Genomic DNA, 16818 nt, shown 5'->3' with positions numbered 1-16818 from the left:
ACGATACAACAACTAGACGACCACATTTAGAATGCTTTTGAGCATGCACATCAGGATTTGCTTGTTCGTGGATTGCTCACCTTAGAAAAATTTTACTGTCTCAAGGGCATTTGAGTTTACGAATTAGCTTGAAAGGGATAGGTCTAGTATTAGAGTGCGCAGCGGAATCCAGCCCAGCTTGCTATACCTGCGAGCCAGCACCCCTCAGGCCCAGGTCCACTGGAGACCACAACGTACCTAGACCTTGGGCCTAACTAAACCCAAAAGACTAGTCTAATAGATGAGCGCCCCCGCCTTATATGTTGTGATCCTCCACAATCAATTACCGATGTGGGACTAAACCTAATATCTAGCACTGAACTTATTACACACTCCAATCTACCATCTGTCGTAGATCGAACCTCTTTGTGCTGAAACAGTGAAACTACCGGTGTAACCGCAACAACTGCATTACGCATGAAATGAAATGCAGGCAGCGGACGTTCAATCAGCCCGGCGATCGTCGCGGCGCAGATTGTTGGTTGTTCCTCAGCTAGCTAGCCTTTAGGTAGCTCCTCCATCTCTTGCAATTGCATGCATGCAACTGCCTTTCCCTGTAGCTAGCATCTACTACTTGGTCGGTGCCTGCCGGTCCTCCATCTCCATGCATGATCGAGCAGCCGTTCGGTGTTGCTGGTGACGTGCCGCGTGCCCGGCCGACTGTACATGTTCCTGCTGATAAATTGCAGGTCATGTCAGCTTTATGTAAACCTTTTGACTTATTTCTTCGTCCGGTCCCCGGGCCCCATGAGTTGACATTTTACCATGGCAGATTGTTGCATTGATCGGTCCTTTTCTCTTTTCCCTTTTCCCTTTTGTGGATCTAAGGACGACGTAAGCACCATGCAGGCAGTGACTAACATGAGCTAATGCTGTAACCAGTGAATCAGCAGGACTGTAACACAAGGCATGTGCCTGCCTGCCTGCTGGTGTTGGCTAGGATAGCTGGATAGGTATTAGGAAAACTCCTTGTTACAGATATATATAAGCCTACTGGCAAGTAAACTTTGGAGGCGACATGACATGATCAATTATTGCATATACTATACCACACAAGGAGGATGCATGCAAAGCAGTGAACTTTTTTTATTTACCTTAGAGGTGAAGCCACAACGCAGAATGTAGATAGCAAGCAAGGTGAAATTTTTGTATTTTGATCCCTTTTGAAAACAATTTTTACAAAAGACCTACGTCAAAACGTTTTCTAAAAATAGACCATTTTTAGGCGTCTTAGGACATGACGCCGAGGTATGGGGGTCGGCGTCGACTGACACGACGCCGATGTATTGCCACGTCACGGACGACCGGGGTCGTCGGCGACACGTTGGCGCGTGGGGTCCGAGACGTCGGCGTCGTGTCATCCAACGCCAAGGGCCCAACCTCGGCGCACAGTCCAGCCGCGCCGAGCTATTGGCACCATCCGGCGCGCGGCCCAGGCGGCCCAACAACGCACGGTGGCCCAGTAGCTCGGCGCGGGGTCACTTAATGCCGAGCCACAGACCTCGGCGCGGCCCGACTCAACGCCGAGGTCTGGTCCCTTGAGGCCGCGCCGAGGCCCCCTTCTTCTTCCTCCCTCCATTCTGAAGACCGCCGGCCTCCTCTCTTTCTCTTCTCCCCCACGCTGCCACCAAACCCTAGGCTCCAAAATCGACCCTAGGTGCCACGATCTTGGCTCCCGAAGCTTCCTCAAGGTAATGGTCCCTCCCCTCCTCCATTCTATCCGCGTAGATGTGCTTACATTGTCCCTAATCATGTGGAATCATGGGTGTATGGTGTTTTGGTATATTTGTGTTTGCATTTGCAAAATGTATGGCTTAGGATGATTGAGTGCATTGTTGTTTAACTGTTTTATGTGCTGAACATGTTAGGTTAGTTTGGTTTCTAGTTATTTTGGTCATTAGGGTTCTTTGTTTATTGTAGGTGTCATTAAGGTTAGTTATTTGTTGGTCATTAGGGTTAGTATGTATTTTATTTATTTGTTCGTCATTACATTTCAAATTTTTATGACTAGAAATGATTATGTTGTTGGGGTTGAAAAAGATGAAATGATATATTTTAGTTTCTACTTATTGGATTGAAACTCGCATGATATATTGATATGTGACACTACTTGTTGTGTGATGGTTGTAGATGGATAAATTAGTGAGGTTGCATCATGGAGGCCGTATTGTTAGGACAAGAGATGATAGTTTGGAATTTCTGGACATGTGTGAGGAGTTGTTGATTTTTTCTGAAACACCATCTTTGACCCAGTTAGTGAAGCGAGTGAAGGTTAAGTTAGGCTGGAATGAAGGAGACGTGCATGTTCAGTTTGAAGGTGTCATAGATGTTGGGTCATCGAAGGGTCCTCGGATCAAGCGGTTGCTCAAAATTACAAGCGAGACTGAATGGAATGATTACAAGGCAGTTGTATTGGCCTCAGAAGTGTGATCTTTGGATTTAGTAGTAAGTAAGGAGTCCGGTTTAGGAAATGATAACTTCGAAGCATGGCCATCTTCCTCCGCTCACATAGGTTATGGTTCTTTGTCTGAAGAAGAAATACTTGTCACACAACTAGGCTACAGTGGAGATGAGGAAGAGAATCCGGTTGCCGATGGTGAGGGCAATCATGATAGTGATGAAGAAGATGATGATTATGTAATTGGTGATGCAGAAGAAGGTTTGGACGACGCTAGCGGAGACTTTTCTATTGAGGATGAGCTTAGCGACGAAGATGATCTTAGTGGTGAAGAAGACTTTGGTGATGCTAGGGCTACGAACCATTTTGACATGGAGATAGCTGGAGATGATGAATCCTTCGTAGAGGAGATAGCCGAAGACTCTGATGACGATCACCCTGTTGGTCGTCTCAATTTTAGGGAAATAGAGATATTGTCTAGGGTCTTGCCTTGGAGAGATCCACTAGTTGGTGATTTCAAGGACCTTAGCCATGGTCATAGGGCAGTAGCTGATGGTGGGCCAAGTGATACAACTGTGCCTGATGTTAGCGGTTGCCTCATCATACGGAAGGGCATATTGTTTGCTACCATGGATGAGTTGAAATCATGGTTGCAAGAGTACTCCATTGTACACAACCGACCTTTTAGGGTCATCAATTCATTCAAGGAGAAGAGGTACACTGTTGCTTGTGAAGAACAACAGTGTGGTTGGAGAGTATGTGCTAGGAAGACAAAGGCAGGCAAATGGAAGATTACCTCAGTGAAGCAACCACATGTTTGTGCCACTGCTGAGGCAGAAGAGAACCATCTGCAGCTCAATTCTAGGTTCATTGCAAGGCAGTTATGCCCCGTGGTGAAGCATATGCCAACCATTATGGTGTCTGCGTTGGTTGAGATCATCTTCCAACGGTACAATTACTATGTCAAGTATGGGAAAGCATGGAGGGCAAAGCAGCGTGCACTGGAAATAATATTTGGAAATTGGGAAGAAGCTTATGAGCGCCTCCCTGTAATGTTGAACGCAATGAGGGCTGCAAATCCTGAGATGCACTTCGAGTATTTACCTAAGGAGGGTGAAACAAGGAATGGTAGCCAGGTATTTGGAAGGGCGTTTTGGGCGTTCGGGCAGAGCATCGAAGCATTCAAGCATTGCAGGCCCGTCGTCTTAATTGACGGGACCTTTCTTACAGGGAAATTTAAAGGCATAATGCTTATTTGTATTGGGATAGATGCAGAAGACCAGCTTGTGCCATTGGCCTTTGCGATTGTTCGGAAGGAGGACACGGATAGTTGGTGTTGGTTTCTCAGGCTAGTAAGACAAGTGGTAATTGGTCTGGGATGTGATGTTTGTGTGATATCCGATAGACATGCTAGCATTCTGAATGCCGTAGAACAAGAGATTCCTGGTTACGGCCAAATACATCACCGGTGGTGCACCAGACACCTTGCTCAGAATCTTATAAGGCGTGGTCACACAAAGGACAACTTCAAATTATTTGAGGAGGTTTGCAGGCAGCAAGAGGTTCAATTATTCAAAGATAAGTTAGATGCCCTGAAGTTAGCCACAAATGTTGATGGCAGGCAATTCTTGAGCGAGTTGATGGTGTCGAAGGATAAGTGGTCACTTGCATATGACACCGGTGGTTGGAGATGGGGCTTCATGACTAGTAACATGGCAGAGATGTTCAATAGCCTTCTAAGAGGTTGTCGTGGTCTGCCTGTGACTGCTATTGCCTCATTCACCTTCTACAAGTTGAATTCTTGGTTCGTTTCGAGGAAGAAGCATGCGAGGTCTCTATGGACAGCAGGCAAAGCTTGGCCACTTTTAGCATCTCAGGAACTAGCTTTCTCAAAGAAAAAGTCTAAATGACAGAAGGGTTCATGTTTCGATCCGATCAACCATGGATATGAGATTCTAGAGGGTGGCGGAACTAACATTGGTGGTGAAGACCGGGGTGCTCGAAAACATAAAGTAGTGATCAATGAGAACAAGTGTATGTGTGGAAAACCGATCATATACCATAGGCCTTGCTCCCACATGATTACAGCCTGTCGCCTTAGACGTGTTGACGCTGAGGTCCCTCCCCGTATGGCCACGGAGTTCTCTTTGAGGAAACTAATGAGCACCTGGAATCCTCAGTTCAAGCCATTTCTTGACGAGAGTCAATGGCCTACTTATGATGGCCCCAAGTATGTGGCTGATCTTGGTTTACTCTGGAAGAGTAGAGGACCTAGGCGGCGGAAGCGGTTCAGGATGGACATGGACCGAGCCACGAAAGGTAGATCAACCACGAGTAAGGTTGGGAGACATTTTGTAGAGGACACCCAAAAGAGCCGTTGCTCTGGTTGCCATAAGCCGGGCCACAATAAGAGAAAATGTCCTGAACTACTTAGACAACAGGTATCCACCAAGCTAGCTACTTGAATTGCTTTGTGTAATAGTACATTGGTTTACTTTTGTTTTTTTTTATTTTTATGTTACTTCGTACCACATACACATGCTTTAACTTATACTAATGCTTTGGCATTGCTTATGTTGCAGGATGGATCGGTTCCCCCTTCTTGATCCAAGGTTCGATGAGCACCACCGGGCTCGGAGGATCAAGAACGGAGAGGTATATTCAATAATTTGTATGAAACAGTGCATTGTTCATCTTTTGCTCTATAGTCCATGCTCTTTATAAAGTGACATGAACTAATACTTTTTCATGCTTGTCTTTTTTTTGCAGGTTTTGAATGTGCTGAGGCCAATGACACATGAGGCCTCTACAACCATGGTCTACGACGAGAGGTACACGCCCCTCCTAAAGCTGGCGAACCTTGCTACCGTTGCTTGTGTTTGTCGTCGAGGCACGCCGCCTTTCAACCCAGCGGCGCTGACGGCGTTGATAGATCGGTGGCGTCCGGAGACACACAACTTTCACCTACCATGCGGGGAGATGACGGTCACTCTCGAGGATGTTGCCATGATCCTTGGAGTCAAAATCTGAGGATTCCCAATGACAGGAGACACGGAGTCTGAAGGATGGCAGCAGCGGGTTGAGCACTTCTTGGGACAGCCCCTAGCGGCAGTTGAGGCTGGCAAGAAACGGCGCAGCAGTGGGGTGTCCCTAAGGTGGCTTCGTCAGCAGTTTTGGGAGTGTCCACCCAACGTAGACGCCCAGACCGTGACATACTACTGTCGGGCCTACGTCCTGCACATGTTTGGTACGGTTCTCTTCCCTGAAGGCACTGGAGACACGGCGTCCTGGATGTACATCCCATGCCTTGGGAACTGGGAGGATGCCAGCAATAGGAGTTGGGGCTCGGCTATACTTGCCTTCCTGTACTATCAGCTTTGCGAGGCATGCCGCCGTCCTAGAGGCGCGTACGCTACAATGTCAGGGTGCATCACACAGTTGCAGGTAATAAAGCAAAGTTGTACAAGTTTCCACTACAATTCAATGTTTTTTCTTAACAAAAGTGATTAACATTCAAGTTTCCACTCTTTTTTGTAGATTTGGATGTGGGAGAGGCTTCCAGTTGGGAGACCGCATCAGCTTGATCCCCTACAACCTTGGTTTTCTCAAGGAGACGCAGTTGTCGCCCCTACCGTGGAACACCTCTATGAGCGAGCCCACGGAACTTACCAGTGTCACGCCACGCGTACATTGGCTTCACCAATGAGCTGGACACCCTTTTGCCACAGCATGTAAGTTTCCCGCCCTTTTGGCCTAATCGAGGATATGTGCACAAATTAAGCGTCGACTAGTTGATGACGACGTTGTGTACAGGTTCAATGGTGCCCATATCGGCGGAGGCAAGTCACGGATCTCAACTTGAGCTCCTTGTGCATGGAAGACAAGGACGTCTGGACGATGAGGACCCCCTTATTTGTTTCTATGCAGTGGAGTACCATCTCCCTCACTGTGTAGCACGGCAGTTTGGTAGGCTGTAGCCTTCTCCGCCCGATGATTTCTCCACCGGTTGGCAGCTCCACAAGTATGTAACATGCAATATTTTATTCATTTCACATGAATGAATCATTGAGTATGCCTTCATATTGCCGCTATGGTGTAAAATTTGCAGGTTCAGTAGACAAAAAAATAAGAAGATCACCAACTGGTAGCTAGAGCACCAGTGCTACATTAATGAGTGAATGTTGATGGAGCAGAACAACATGGGCATCCACGCCGTCCATCGTGACAAGGCATTCGATGATTACCTTGTTTGGTTTGGTCAACGAACAAGGCTTCAATTGAGGCCCGCTTGGACGGAGCAAGACATTGCTGACATTGCGAGCGAGGATGAGGGCAATAACCCATATGACCAAGCTACCCGAGAAGGCAGGCAAGTTGAGATTGCCCCTACGTTTGCTAGAGCTATAAGTGATACAACTATTTCCATCTCTGAGGTCTTTACTGTCATGGAGACTTAAATTCTTGTTTTTGTTGCATAGAGCACGGAGATAATGAGGAAAGTGGCCGAGCAAGGAAGGGCATTGATGATTCCTATGGGCGATCCTGATGAGGCCTCCATGTTATGACAGCACATTCAGGTAGTCTCCTCTCATTCAGTTGATGTTACATCTTTATATAGTTTTGTGACCAACCCCACTTACTAATAGTGCTTTCAAAATGTAGCGTGCCATGTATCACCTCCGAAAGGTAGCTACACGCCTTGGATGTAGACGTTCCCTAGATGTGGCAGTCCCACAACAGCTTGGTGCTGGACCTTCTACTACACATGTTGGAGGGACTTCATCTTCACATGGTGCACATGGTGGCAGGACTTCTTCTTCACATGGTGCAGCAACTAGTGCAGAGGGTGGTCAAGGACATGATCATTATGATGATGAAGATGATGAAGGACAGGGAGAGTACTATGGACGTCCACAGAGGATGCTCAGACCAGTGGATAGGTACACTCTAGGTACCTATCCGTTTGGGAGGGGAAAGCGTTACGCTCGCCGTCCACGTTAAGGTACAAGGAGCGATAAAAGATCCAAAGACTTCATATGCTATATTTTGTGCATGGACTATGTATGCATTGGACCTTATGTAATGCACTATGTATGGACCTTGTACTATGTTTGGACTATGTTGGTTGATTGATGAAGCATATGTATGGACTATGTTGGATGTTGAATGTGTTGGACTATGTTGGATGTTGAATGTGTTGGACCTTATGTATGTATGGATGTTGAATGAATGTGTATGTCGGTGTGGTCATTTGTTATGTGAAATTCTATGTATTCTGTGTATTATGTTTTTTGGTGAACCCCAAGCTCGGCATATCCACCACGATATTTAATTTAAGATAAGCTATACTTTATTTCTGAAATGAAAATGTGATTGTCCTCATAACGATATTCCCCAAATGTGAAACATCGCCATGTTTCATGTTTCTAGCTATCAAGAGAGGGCCTCCGCCGCAACTCACAAGAAAGAAGGGGTGTCATCATCCCCATCCTCCATGTTATGATCAACCTCTGTTGGATCCACGGTGACATGGCAACATGGCAAGCACGCAAATGGGATGAAGCGGCTTAGGAGAGTTGGGGAGCTAGCGAGCTTAGGTCTGTTGTTGGCACAAGGTCATCGTCGGCTGATTAGAGTAGTGGGCAATAGTGAAGCAAATCAAAGAAGAGATGATATATTTTGGTGAACCCAGGATCTCGGCGTCAATTGAACAAACGCCGAGGGTGGGCACCTCGGCGTTTAGTCATTTGACGCCGACCACTGGTGCATACTGGATTCCTTTGCCTCAAAGCGTTGAGGTGCCCAACCTCGGCGTGCCGTAAATTGACATTGAGCCATTTAACCTCGGCGTGGGCCGACTAAGCGCCGAGGTTCAGCCCAAACCTAGTGCCGGCCATTGTGATCCCTAGGGTTGGCGTGGGCCGACTCGACACCGAGCCTTAGCCTGCAAATGGCCGAGCCAAACCCTAGGGTTGGTATGGGCCGACTCGACGCCGAGCCTCAGCCCAACTCGCAAACGGCCGAGCCAAACCCTAGGGTTGGCGTGGGCCGACTCAACGCCGAGCCTCAGCCCAACACGTAAATGGTCGGGCCAAACCCTAGGGTCAGCGTGGTCTGAATCAACGCCTTGGTCTTGTATCTCGGCGTTGTCCGACTTGACGCAGAGCCTATGAATCATAAAATAGAAAGGATAAAGTATTAAAGACAGAGGTCTTGTAAACCTTTGGTATAGGTTGCAATCCTATTTGCATGATTGAAATGAAAAATCTTTCTCAACGATTCCTCTTCTAATAACACGAGTTATACTAATAAGAGTAGACATGCTATATTTATGTTTGTTCCTGCGGGAAAAACCGAATGTTGGTTCGATTTCAATCCCATATTTTTAGAGAGTCAAATCTTTTTTTCAGTTTGGGAATCAACCATAGTACATGAAACTTAGAGGTAGGTAAACTACAATTTATGAAATAGCGAATGCACAACGATTACACTCACATCAAAACTAACAATGGCATGTCACAAACTAAACCTAGCATGCCTTAGGGGATTGAAAGAAACAAGTGATACAGACATTGCAAAGGGTACACACTCACATGAAAACTAACAATGGCATGTTGCAAACTAAACCTAGCATGCCTTAGGAGATTGAAAAGAACAACTCATACAAGCATTCCACATTCGGATTGACTAACAAAGGTTGGTCCTAATAATGCTCCCACATATTGAACTGAGTTGCACCTTCCCCATAGTATCCTCCAGTTGACGGAGGCAGTGGTGGTGGCGGTGGCGGTGGCGGTGGAGAAGGAGGCCCGTCCTTCTTATGGTACGGGCACTCGTAGTACGGATTATTGCATAGTGCCTCCTCTGCATCATTGCTATTGTCGTCGTCCGACTTGTCCCTGTTACCACTTCTAGGGCCATACTCTAGGTCAAAGATGTGTCCCTATAGATATGTGATGTACTGTTGATGGGGATAGATAGGAGGAGGGTCGACCCATCTAGTGAAGCCACAGTTATCTAGACAGCTTGAATCCTGAAAACCCATCTACCAATAAGTACTACTAGAAACCAAATGCAAATCTAAAAAAGGAGAGAGTTCAAAGGAAATACAAATCCTCGCGAGCATCTGAAGAAACGACGGCCTCCACCGTCACAGTCGTTGTACATCTGCACAACGCAATCCAAACCATGGCGGCATTTTGGCCAATCTTCAATGCGCTTGTCGTATGATCTAAGAGGTCTCTCACGGATGAAGTCACTCTTTCTCTCCAAAGGAAATTCCTCTATTGGTTCTTCAAAAGAATCAGGACCCAGAGAACCCTCTCACACAATCGGAGGTCCCTTCCTCACCCCCTTTCCTCTCCCTCCACCGAAACCCTTTCCACTTGAGGAACCTCCGCTCGACATTTCCTAAAACTAAATCAGAAAACAAATTGTGTGGATGTGGAGCAAGACATGGACCACTATATATAGAGATGAAGGCAGGTTCACCATGAATGCTACTTGACAAAAAACTTGTGTGCGTACTCATTTATTGAATCTGCAAAGGCTAGATGCTTCATCTGAAAAGCCTACAACCATGACCGGTCATTTCATCTGAAAAGGCTACACCTATGTTTTGTCACTTCATCTAAATGCAGTACATCACTCTGATATTAATTCACTACATATACGGATACAACAGTAAACGAATCTAGGCTTTTCAGTGAGTTTTCAAATAGACTTTTCATTGACTGCAACAGTACTTGTAGCCCTTTCAGTGACTACAACAGCACAAGTAGCCTTTTCAGTGATACAAATAGTAGCACTACAGTCTTAGGATAGTTAACGAAGTATAGGGCATAAGACCATCTAAAATAAAAGCATAGTGCATTACAACATAATAAAAAAAGTCTAGGGAATAAGTTCATCTGAAATAAAAGCAGAGTGCATTACAACATAGTAAATAAAGTCCAGGGCTACATGACATCGCTCGTGAATAAACCAAATATCTACTAAGTGCAACGAGGCCACTTTCCCTTCCTTTGGGCATCGGGATTCTCCTCCATCGCTGCCTTCGCTCGGCGCACACGCTCAAGCTTCTTCTCCCTCTCCGCCCTGTACACAGCAACACGCCTCCTTTCCTGCTCTTCCTTATGCTCCTTTTCTATAGCCTCCTGTCTACGTCTCTGCTCAAACCTCTCCTTAACCTCCGCATCCCACTCCTTTAGGCCTTCTAGCTGCTGCTTGTCCGACTCCTTGATCTTAGTGTCAATCCACTGCTCAAAGTCACACAGTGGTGGAACGGTCTGCAAGAAAAAAATTGTTACAAAACAAATAAATAAGCAATACTTAATATCACAAGAAAATTAATTAACACACAATAAAAATTCCTCACAAACGATGCACGGCGCTGTTGCTTTGTAGGTTCCTATGCATAATTGGGATACATCCAGTACCTCTGTCTATATGTTTCCTCATCTTTAGAGATGTCTACCTTGCAAGGATCACCATAAAAGCACATTGGTCAAGGAACACCTTCAGGGACAGGCTTTAGGTCGTAGGGATTTGCCCTCTGGCGACCATAGCTACAATTGAAAGAATTTAGTCATATTAACAGAGAACCAAACCTAAACCTAGGGTTTTCTATTTGTTGCACAAATAATGAATAAACATTGGGATTACCTTGGAATACGAGCTTTACCACGCCTTGGCATCCTAACATTACGTAGAAAAAAAATCAATCCATAGTACCTTGCAACGAATGTAAAGCTACTAACACTAAATCACCATACCTCCCAAATAAGCTTTTCATTACAAACCCTAAGCAAATTTGAATCCCAACAAACACAAAATTTAACTCAATGATTATAAACAATAACATATACAACAACAACAACAACCATACATTTAGGTCATTCAATCATTTGAACCACCATACATTGCACGAATGACATGAACATGAACCAAACCTATAATGCCAAGTTCAAAAACAACCGAATCTAAATGGATGAAATGAAAGAGGGGAAAGAGGGGTACCTTGGCAAAACGCCTTGGTCATAAAAAATTGAAATGTAATGACGAACAAATAAATAAAATACATACTAACCCTAATGACCAACAAATAACTAACCCTAATGACACCTACAATAAACAAAGAACCCTAATGACCAAAATAACTAGAAACCAAACTAACCTAACATGTTCAGCACATAAAACAGTTAAACAACAATGCACTCAATCATCCTAAGCCATACATTTTGCAAATGCAAACACAAATATACCAAAACACCATACACCCATGATTCCACATGATTAGGGACAATGCAAGCATATCTACGCGGATAGATTGAAGGAGGGGAGAGACCATTACCTCAAGAAAGCTTTGGGAGACAAGATCCGGGCACCTAGAGTCGCATTTGGGGGTTAGAGTTTCGTGGGGGCCATGGGGGATTTGGGGGCCGGCGGTCTTCAGAATGGAGGGAGGAAGAAGAAGGGGGCCTCGACGCGGCCTCAAGGGACCAGACCTCGGCGTTGAGTCGGGCCGCGCCGAGGTCTGTGGCTCGGCGTTAAGTGACCCCGCGTCGAGCTACTGGGCCACCGTGCGTTGTTGGGCCGCCTGGGCCGCGCGCCGGATGGTGCCAATAGCTCGGCGCGGCTGGACTGCGCGCCGAGGTTGGGCCCTTGGCGTTGGATGACACGACGCCGACGTCTCGGACCCCACGCGCCACCGTGTCGCCGACGACCCCGGTCGTCCGTGACGTGGCAATACCTCGGCGTCGTGTCAGTCGACGCCGACCCTCATACCTCGGCGTCATGTCCTAAAACGTCTAAAAATGGTCTATTTTTAGAAAACGTTTTGACGTAGGTCTTTTTATAAAAATTGTTTTCAAAAGGGACCAAAATACAAAAATTTCACGCAAGCAAGCAGCGAAAGGAAGAGGACCGTTTTGGAAGCAAAGACGATGCTATATATGTATGCATGTCCACAAGCAAGATGACCAAGAACGTTTATCCATGATGAAGAATGATGGATGCTATTGACCACAGTAAAAAGAAGTCAAGGAGCTGTTTTGTCGTGCATCCCATCTCCCACTGACCACTGTCCATGTCCTTTTTAGGGATCCAATTCTTCGTGTACACACCACTACCCCACAAACTGTAATAACTCTATATCTAAACTGACTTTTATTGTTGGATTTCAATCCAACGATGGGTAATCGGTATTGTTGCCGGGACACTACTGGAGGTCGCGGCTTGGCCGAGTGTTTTTACACTCGGCAAAGGATTTGCCGAGTGTAGCACTCGGCAAAGTCCGCTCGGCAAAATTTTTCTCGGCAAAGGGTCTTTGCCGAGTGCATTTTATTGGGGCACTCGGCAAAATAAAAAACAATTTTGCCGAGTGCTTGGGGCGGCACTCGGCAAAATATTTTCGGCCGTTGTGCGCCGGCCGTTAACGGTTATTTTGCCGAGTGCCCGACCCAGCACTTGGCAAAAAAAATTTATTTTTTTAAAAAATTACTTTGCCGAGCACCCCAGCCCAGGCACTCGGCAAAGTTTTTTTTTTATTTTTTTTAAAAAGTACTTTGCCGAGTGCCCCTGCCCAGGCACTCGGCAAAGTTTTTTAAAAAAATTACTTTGCCGAGTGCCCCCCTGCCCAGGCACTCGGCAAAGTTTTTTTTATTTTTTTTAAATAATTTCTTTGCCGAGTGTCCCTATTTATGCACTCGGAAAAGAATTTCTGGATTTTTAAAAAAAAATGCATTGCCGAGTGCCGCGGCGAGGCACTCGGCAAAGTTTTTTTTTTTGAAAAAACTTTGCCGAGTGCCTTGCCCATGGCACTCGGCAAAGACCCCGAGACTTGCATTTTTTTTTACATTCCATTGTAACAGACAATATATATATATATATATATATATATATATATATATATATATATATATATATATATATATATATATATATATATATATATACATCAATCATCACATCTATATCACCAACATGCATTATATATCACAAGCACACGCATATTTAATAAATCCATCGAAAATCCATCACAAATGCACCAAAGTTCAACATCACAAGTTTATTATTACAAGTTCAACATCACAAAGTTCAACATCCCTACTGCGGCGATGGAGACTGCTGGTGTGGCCCCCTGGACAGCGGTGAAGGACCGGACTGCGGCGAAGGGTTGATGTGATGAGCCGCCGGTGACACGCTAGCGGGATTATTTGAACCCGCTGACGGAGGCTGCACAAAAGAGAAGAGATTGCATGTGTTAGACTCAAAATTGAAAATTTCGGCAGCACCTCTCCTGCACGGGGAGGTTTCCAACATGCAAGAAACAATGGCACGAAGGCCGACAATCACAACGGCACGAAGGCCGACAATCCCAATGGCACAAAGGCCGAAAATCACAACGGCACGAAGGCCGACAATCCCAACGGCACGAACGCATTAAACTTTCATACTCATAGGAGTGAAGTGTCGAACCAGAGCTGGAGCTGGCAACTGCACTTGAACACCCGATGCTTGCCCGATGGTTTTCATGATATGATACATGTCCGCCATCTGCTTCTTTGTGGCCTCTAGCTCTACGGTCAGGTGCGCTTGCGTCTCCCTTGTCTCTGCTAGCTCGGCCTACAGTGTTTCAATCACATGTTTCAGTATTGCAAATCTGATCAATGTGTGTAACGTTCAATGTACGACGAGTGAAACCGGAATTACCTAAAGTTCGTTGACCCGCGACAGTGTTGGAGTAGGTCGTGCACGTATGGGAAGGCTTCTGGCCGTGCTCCGTGCCCTCACGTCGGAGAGAGAGGGTGCAGAGCTCGAGGAGTCAGCACCGTCTGCAATCCATAACCACCCATGCTTCGTGCCTTGCCCCAGCCTCATGATCACCTCTGTCTCAAGGGGCTCAGTGCTCAGATTGTGATCTGAGCCACGGAGCGCCCTAACTGCCTCCGTGTTGTCTCTGACCTTAGCGTGGACACTCGGGTCAGAGTAAGTCTGGGTAGGGGCATCCGGGTTGAAGACGACACCGGATTTCACCGGGCCCATGTGGGACACAGCCCATGCCCCAAACTCCGATATCGACACGTCCGGGTGTGCCACCTCCTGCAAGAAAGACGGCAAGATGATTAGAAATCAGGCAAAATTGAGCGTTAGAATAGATAAATGACATCTCGTACAAGTGCCCACTTGAATGCGGGGAGGTTGTGGCTTCCTTGGTGGTGAGTTGGAGCGGTCCTCAGTGCCCGCTTCCGCTTGCCTTGCTCATGCTTTGCGATGTACGCTGGGTCAAGGTACCTGTCCATGATCCTCAACCATGCCGATCTATGCGACATGCACCACGAGGCCGGCACCTACACATCATCAAGTGTTTGACATATAAGAAGATCAATTTTGGACCTACTAAATCTCAAAATGAATCAATATTATTCACCTACCTGAAGGTACTGCTCCTTGGTCAGCGCCACCTTTCTTGCGCCAGTTTTGTTGAGGGGCTCTTTCTTGATGGACCTGTAGTAGTCGACGTGGGCCAAGAGTCACGCCTCGTGAATCATGTCGCCGACGTACTTCTTACAGGCTCTGTGTGCCGTTTGATCCGCCAGGGTCTCTCTACCTTCTTTGGCCTTGAAGTACCTCTACATACAAACACGATGTATCCGTTCATTATTTCAATAAAAGACTTAAGCAATGGAGGAGATGTATTGAGCTATGTTGTGAGACACTTACCCAAAAGTCTGCCAAAACCCGCTCCTACTTGTTGTCCTGCTCGTCATCCGAGCCGAGCTTGTACCTGTCCCACGACCAGGCCAGCTCCACCTCCCCTCTTTCAAGTCCACAAGTCCGGGGAAGTGTTTCCTGCACAGACATCCTAGGACGGTAGCGGGGGTGCATGGGGGGTCAAGAGCACCCGACAGAACTAGCCAGCCCCTACATAAGTGATTACGAAAAATTATCAGTTTCTCTTTTGATTTTCAACATATCATATGAAGTACTAGTGATAACATCTATAGTTACTTACCTTCTTCCCACAAGACGAACCAGTGGGCATCGGTTAGGAAGCGAAACTGGAGGAAGGCTTGTGGGACCTCGCAGGTAGGGAGCCGACTGAGCGGAACTATCCTCCGTCTGCTGAGTCCCCTCGTCCCTCGACGGAGTGTCTGTGGTCATGCTCGTGGCCACCACGTGGTCCTTCGGGGTAGGAGATGGGTCCTCCAGCTGGTCGAGAGCCAGGGGAGGAGGCGGGTCCCTCCTAGGGTGACCCTGGCCCCTCCCCCTCCCCCTCCCCATGCTGGGGCGACCCGGGCCTGCTCTCGCCGCTGGGGGCGAAGACATCCCCTCACCTCCATCAGGAGGGCGTAGCCTCTAGTACACTGAGAGCACCTGCCTCGGTGAATGGTTGCCCACCATCTTTGTTCTGTCACCCACAATGTACAAAGAATGAACAACAAGCGTTAGTACATACATGTCAAATAGTTCAAAATGAATAAACATAACAAAATTTAATAAAAACATAGTATTACATGGTTTAGGAATAATCTTCATGATTGGGGTCATAGGTTTCATCATCACTGTCAAAATTGTCCAAATGGGCAACACTATTCGAAGGTTCTGAGTCTTCTTCATTGTCTTTGCCTAAATGGAATCACTCAAGCATTTGAATGTCCTTTGGATTTAGCACTACATCTCTAGGGTCCTCGTCATCAACCGTTTCATTGTCTACTTCCATGGTGGTCGTCACACCGGGTAAGACTATCTCAAAGCTCCCTTATAGCCCATCTGCTTGATAGAACTCTCCATCATATGTGTTTGTGTCGAAGGTGTAATCTTCATCGTTTGGAACAGGTAGTTTACCATGTGAAGATACCTGGTGCACAATAGACCAACCCTTAAGATGGTCTTTGTCTTGGCACGCGTATGGCGTATGATACACCTGCACGGCCTGTTGAGCCACAATATAGACATCTTTTCCTTTATAGATGGAATCATGCCTAATCTCGACTAGCCCAAGATGAGGGGTCCGTCTCATTCATGCAGGATCAAACCAGTGGCACTTGAATATGATAGGAGTAAGAGGTACCCAGCCCTCATATTCAAGTTCATAGATCTCCTCAATTATTCCATAGTATTCGACGCCATTAGTGCCTAGCGTAAAAACTTGGCTGTTGGTGGTTTTCCAACCGAGCCGAGTCTGCTCGTGTCTTGACGTGTGGAAGCGATATCCATTCATGTCATAACTGGTATATGACTTCACCCTTAACTTGAAGCTATTTGCAACCTGTCTCAACTCGTCACTCATGGATGCATTGGTTTGTGCCTGCAAGCTCAAGCATGATACGTTGTTATACTATTGGAACGTACGAGCTACTAAGGAATATCGACGAACG

General features: G+C 46.4%; 1 long non-coding RNA gene across 1 annotated transcript; it reads left to right on the top strand.

The window, feature by feature from the left end:
• Positions 1–4635: 4635 nt before the first annotated feature.
• On the top strand, positions 4636–5245 carry LOC136496622 (uncharacterized). The gene is made up of 3 exons (XR_010769091.1): positions 4636–4878; positions 5020–5092; positions 5207–5245. It is a non-coding gene; the product is annotated as an uncharacterized lncRNA (long non-coding RNA).
• Positions 5246–16818: the final 11573 nt, after the last annotated feature.

This window comes from Miscanthus floridulus, chromosome 12 (assembly GCF_019320115.1).
Source record: "Miscanthus floridulus cultivar M001 chromosome 12, ASM1932011v1, whole genome shotgun sequence".
NCBI lineage: Eukaryota > Viridiplantae > Streptophyta > Magnoliopsida > Poales > Poaceae > Miscanthus > Miscanthus floridulus.
This window is presented reverse-complemented; position numbering and strand designations above follow the sequence as displayed.